Consider the following 7,057-nt stretch of genomic DNA (forward strand, 5'->3'; position numbering starts at 1 on the left):
CCACCGAAAGTAATCTTATTCGAGACAAACTGACTACTAAATATTTGATGGGATTTAAACTTTGATTCGTTATGTTGTGGAGTCTGATTCATCGTACTGAGGAGTCTAATCATTTCCACTAGACTAAACATGTTGGTAGTGGATAATAGAATTATTGTTAAAGAAAAAAAGTAGCGCATAATTGTTTAATTTAGTGTCACGCATATTTAATGAACGGTGTTGGTGGTTTTGAATTTTTATTTTATTTTTTGTTTTGAACTCCAACTCAAAGTTATGAATCATTAGAACCATATGTCTAGTCACTAGTAGTGGAGATGATTGAGCATTGGTGGATGAAGTACTTCCACAAACTTGCTCATATACCTCTTGTGTATAAAAGAATCCACATGCTTCCTCTCTTGACCTTTGAATGTGAATTTAGGAATAATAATTTAGGCATTGAACGTTCGTTGTCCACTACATTATCAAATGTAGAGAGATAAGAATAAGAAGCTATACTATGAGCTAGGAGAATCATGGCATAAGTAAAAGGAGACATTTTCGGTGCAAAATTTGGATGGGTGTGTAGTTAAGCAGTACACTATAAAGTAGCACAAAAATAGTATACAAAAAAAGGAGCATAATTCCTTAAAAATAAAAAAAGCATAGAAAGTATATAATAAAGAGTGAAGGTTTTCCTTGCTAAAAAAAAAAGTCAAGTTTTTTTTTTTTTTTTAAGGAAGTGAAGGTTATTTTTTTTTAAGTGGCAAAAATGGAATATATTAACAATAACAAAGTTGCTTTTTCAGCACAAGACGTGTCAAAAGAGTGCAGTTAAAGTTCACAAACAAAGACCAAAAATAAAATAAAACTGACAAGGCTAGCCAATGCCCAAACAAGCTAGCGGGCATGCTGTAACGCCCCGTTTTCCCAACTTAAAAATTTCATAAAAATTATCAGAGTTTATCAACATAACGGAGCATCACATACATCCATACATCATTTCCAACAAATATAATAATAGGAAATACTATTTATTTAATCAAACTGTCTTTATAAAATTCAATAATCAAAAGCAGCAGAAATTTAGTTTGCAACGTCACATAAAATCTTTGGCATAAAAGGCCACAACTTAACCTCTCAAATAGTCTTCATAAAATGTTCAACATTTATTAAATAAAATACGTAACAAGGACAAACAATCATCAGACACCCCCACCCCGTTACGTATCAGAGCATCCTAGACAAGATGTGAGGAGTCTACTCACGAACACAGCTAGTCCTGGTTACCTGCAAGTTACCCATACGAAGGGCAACATTTTCAAGCAGAAGGGGTGAGATTTCACATTCATTAAAAACAAATAATAATTCATAAAAGATAATCAACAGCATATATCTAACATTAATAGCATCATTTTAACATCATTTAGCAAGGCTAACAACTTCATAGTTATTCAAGGTAACATATTCATCTTAATTCACTTCATTTACATCATTATGATTATTGGGACAGCAACAACAACAACAAGGTAGCAACATCATCACATCATTGATCATTTATTTTAAGTTATGATGACTCTACAATGCAACAACAACATCAACAACAACTTAGACAACATCAACATGCATGTGGAACCACCAGGGCATTAAGCCCCCATCGCTAAGGTCATATTTGGACCGTCGGGCATTAAGCCCCCATCGCTAAGGTCATAAGAACCTGTCAGACATTGAGCCTCCATCGCCGACTATGCAACAACTCGACTCTAAATGCAACAATCTTCATTTTTAATGTTAAATTAATTAACAAATAATTCACAAAAACTCATTACATCAAAACAGCATCACTGGAACATCATAATTAGCAGCATCATCACTAATATAAACATCAGAAACTAATTCATCAAAGAAACGGGTGAAAGGACACAATTTTGCACAACATCAGGTCTGTACAGCACTAGCTCGCAACGGCGAGCTATTCTACTCGCAACGGCGAGCTGAACGGGGAAGCTCGCAACGGCGAGCAGGGTTACTCGCAATTGCGAGTTGGGGATTGCTCGCAACGGCGAGCTGAATCGCTCGCAACGGCGAGCGATGACAGAACTGGGTTCTGTCGCAGCTCTCATCTCTCATCTCAGCACTCGAATTCTCACCTCCCAGCCCTCTAATTCATCACCAATCAACATCTAAACGTGTTCTATGACTAATTAACATCTGTCTACATCAAACTACATCAAAATTCACTTAATTCTTCCACTTTTAATAATTTTTGACCTAATCCCAATCCCTTAAACCTACAACAATTGATCACTTCTATGAATCAAAACTTGTTAATAATGAGAGTTAGTCTCACCCTTACCTTAGATTATGTTTCTGAAATCCAAAAGCCGCGTTCTTCGTTCTTTAGGGTTCTCTCTGACTTCTCCTCTTTCTCTCTTCTTTTCTCTGGTGTACGCGTTCTAATTTTCTCTCCCAATTACAGACTTTTATTCTTTCCCTAATTGCTCTTCTCACCACAACTTACTCCTTCCCCTAATAATTTAATTATTTCTACTAATAACAATATTTCTCCCCCACTTAAGAAAATACTTATATTATTAACATATCTTCTACCAATATATATATATATATATATATATATATATAATAATTCACATATTATTCTAATAAAAACCATAAATCACTTAAATATTAATTATGAAAAAGTGGGCATTACACATGCCAGCCAGTTGTGACCTCCTAAAACGAAAACATCATTAGATGCCTTCATCCACCAATACGAGTGAATCTTGACTTTTTCCAACAAGCTACACATATTGATTTCCTTGTTTCTAAAAAGCCTATTACTACGTTCATTCCATAAAACCCACAAACAAACGAGCCAAATAAGTTGCATAAAAGATATGCTTTTTACCGAACCACCTGTCAAATAAATAAATTGGAGAAAATGGTCAGCAGTGCTATAAGGGTCTGCCCCATAAACTCCAATCCAATCACAAACCAAGTACCACAACTCCCCAAAAATGCGACAGGAGAAAAATAAATGTTGCGTTGTTTCCACTTCTCCGCACACAGTCACACACAACTGAGCCTCCTGAGCAATGATCCCACAAGCCATCAGATTTACTTTGGCTGGCAACCAGTTGCGAAGAAGTCTCCAAGCTAAAATCGACACCTTTGCTGGAACAAATTTGTGCCAAATCAAATCAGAAGCCGCGTCAGAAATATGACTGTCATCGGTCGTCAACATCTGATATACACTGCGAACAGAATAACCTCCATAAGGATCAAGTCTCCACCTCCACTAATCAGAAGTCTGCTCCTGCAAAGTAACATCAAATAACAACAGCCAACACTCTCCTAGCAACTCCTCCTCCCAATCCCACAATATTCCGGTTAATATTTTTGCCACATTATTAGCTAGTCTCACTACTTATTATGTTGTACCTCGTTGTATTGAACAACTTATTATTAATAAAATGCTATGCATCTTTTCTTTTAAAAAAAATCCTTGCAAAACTTGTGCTTGGATTAGTATTTTGTTAATAAGTCCCCGTGAACTTAGCTCAGTTGGTATGAACAATGCATAATATATGCAAGGTTCAGGGTTCTAACCCCGACCACCACAAAAAAAAAAGTATTTTGTTAATAAACCTTTAATTTAAATAAAAAAGTAAAATAATTCCACATGGTGATGTTGCACACGTTTTATTTATTGACAAAAAGCTCGAGACAACGTTAAATCGCGGTCTAACCCAATGTAAAATGCTTTAAATAACACCGGCAAACAAAATGTTTTTATGGGGTCTTGAATCATAGCAGCATCCAAGGTAACAACGAAGCACAACGTGGCAATTTTTTTTCTTCAAATAGTCAAGTGAAAATTCACATTTTAGGAGAGAAGTTGTGAAGAGAGAAGTTATGAAGAGAGAGTATAGGAAGAGAGAAATCGGTGAGAAATAGAGTAGATTTCACCTATTGTTTGGTATAAGAGAGAAATGAGAGAAATAGAGAAGAGAGAAGTGTGTTAAACTTTTGAAAAGACCAAAATATCCTTACTAAACTTTAATATACAATTTTATTATATATGAATTAATTTCTTATAAAAATTGATATAATTATTTACATTAATTTAATTTAGAAACTAAGTAATTTTTTTACAAAGAAATTTGATAACTTATTTGCTTAATTAATTATTTATTACAATTTTACAATTTAGTCGGTTAAACTGTTTCATTAGTTAACTAACTAGTTTAATTTTATTTATTATAATAAAAGAGGATTCAAATAAAGAGGTAAAGGCAAGAGAGTTGCGTATCAGTTTTTGTTTTCACCTGCTACAACAAAAACCATGAAAGCAGTACAATAGTGGTAACAAAAAAAAAAGGACAATAGTTTTATATCAGCCACAATACCAGGGATAGTTTTGGAAAAGAGAAAAAAGTTCACATCTCTACTGTATTTCTTCCCACTTCAAGAGAGAAATAAAACAGGCATGGGTCCCACCATATTTGGTCTCTCTCTTCAATCTCTATTCTCAACCAAACAGGAGAAGTTGCTTCTCTCTATCCAACTTCTCTCTTCCCTCTTTCTCTCTTTCTTTTTTTTTTTTTTTGAAAAAGCAAAGAAGATTTTATTAATCAAAGTCTCACCACAAAGCATAAGGCATACTTTGGCTGAGACAAAAGATACAAAGAATGAAAGGCATAACAACACCTCTAACCAAAAGATATACAAACACGAGACTCCTAGAGGTAGGAACAACAAAAAAGGATCAAGCCAACACAAAGCATCCAACAAGCTCCTACTAAAAATCAATATGCCCACAAAATCAAATTAGAAGACAAGTTCCTGCACTCACTGAACCAGAATTAGCAAACAAAACAGCCAGCAACAAAGAAAACGCCTTGAAGCTAAAAAGAAAAATATAAAATGCTCCTAAACTGCAATGAAATGCTGCACAAACACTTCTGAAACAAGGATTTGATTCCATTTGACAAAAGAAAGCAGCTGCTGAGAGAATTACATCTCCACACACCCTAAACAGGCCCTTGGGTTCAGACACCACGCACTGATGCTATAATTAATAATGCTTGATTTAATCCTAAGCCAATTCCACGATGTCACCTTCACAAACTCCAACATATTGTCTAAACAAATCACCTTGTTACGAAAGATGCTTTCATTTCTTGCCTTCCATATACTTCACACACAAGCAAACCAAATCACTCTGACACGACTTGAGAATGCTCTGCCGCTACCGATCAGACCTTCAAATTGTTATATATGAGCCAATCCTTCCTTTTGAAATGCAGAGGAGATCCCGAGCCAATGACAGATTTTGTACCAGACACCTGAAAATTTTGGACACTCAAAAAACAAATGGGTTGTTGTTTCCTCTCTCCCACATTCTCCTACACAAAGCAAAGACCCCTGCCCAATGACTCCTCTCCTACATAAATTGTCTCTTGTAGCTAACCTATTTTGAAACAATCTCCAAACTATACAAGAGACTTTTGACGGAATTGATTTATGCCAAACCTTCGACCAAACAGCACTAGTAGAACTTGGAGTTCTACCAAACATAGTGTAAAAGATGAATAAATAGTAAATTCGAGAGTCAAACATCAACACATCAACACATATATACATTTTAGAGGGGAAATGCTAGAAACACTTGCTCACATACTCTCTTTTACACACTCTCTTGGTGTATGGTTCCACGTGTCCCACCTTTTCAATTTTTTACTTACAACCGGCTCATCAGGTAGAGATATGTTTCAAACACAATTTTTTTTTTTTGTGTTTTTTTTTTAATTCTTTATTGTTTTTACACTTATCGTTGTTGTGAATCCAACTCCCCCGTCATCGTCCTCGCCGTTTGCGGTACCTGGTTCTTCCTCTTCTATAGTGATTGCACCATCGCCTTTCTCAGCTACTCGGTAGACGACCGTTCCTCCTCGTCGTACTCTTCTCTCTCACCGCCGTTGCTCTTGTCCTCACCGATCTCTGGTTGTCCTCACCGGCGGTGGTTGTTTTCAGATGAAGTAGAAACCTCTAATGGTTATTTGCTATTTGGACGGGAAGCCAAGTGAACATATTTTTCCACTGTTGTGGTAGGATTCTTGTGTGCGGCGGAGTCCGATTGACCACCATCGTAGATCTCATCCTCACACTACAGCAACCCAGAAAATTTGGAGTGATGCAATGTTTGAATGTTAGCTAATATTTCAATAGAAAATCGATTGAATGCTTTGCTTTATACAATTACTAATTGAAGATTTGAACATGGCAGCTGTGTAATCTTTTCTCCATGGCAGCAGCGGTCCGTTTGGAGAGATGTTTTTTTTTTTTTTTTGACAAGTGCAGAGATGGCTTTTGAGATGCCAATAATAAAAAAAAAATAAAAAAGTAATAAAAAAATGGGAAATGTTAACTTGTGCCCTCAAGACACAAGTTAATGAAACAAATATAGAAATAGCTCGTTGGAATGTGTGTATTACATTTAATCTTTAGTTTTTTAATGAGTTGAATACACAAAATTTTATAAAATATTTCTTCTTTTAGATTTTTTAACATGTGCCCTAAGGACACAAGTTAACACTATCCTAAAAAAATTTCATTCTTTAAATGCCGGCAAACAAGGTAAAGAGATAAATAAGTGGAAACGTGGCACCATACACATGGATAGTGTTAGTTGGAGAGTGTTTGAATGAGTGACCATATCATTGCTCCATTTTACAATATACTCCCTCCAGTCTCATGTGTAAGCAACTTTTCACTTTTTAGATTCATTCAATAAATGATGTATGTTACCACATACATCATTTATTGAATGAATCTAAAAAGTGAAAAGTTGCTTACACTTGAGACCGGAGGGAGTATTTTTTAACTGAGATAAATTCATAGAGATTGTGACTAGGCATGACAACAAAACTCATACTCGCGGGTACCCGCCCAAACCAAATCTAATTTGACAGGTTTTTCCTACTTTAATTGGGTTTGGGTATAAGTTTGAGTCTTCTCCGATTTCAAAACATGGGTACAGGACGGGTAATGGGGATATAAATGTCCACCCCAA

Source organism: Medicago sativa, chromosome 1, assembly GCF_051527215.1.
Source record: "Medicago sativa cultivar Bolivia chromosome 1, Bolivia_mono, whole genome shotgun sequence".
Lineage (NCBI taxonomy): Eukaryota > Viridiplantae > Streptophyta > Magnoliopsida > Fabales > Fabaceae > Medicago > Medicago sativa.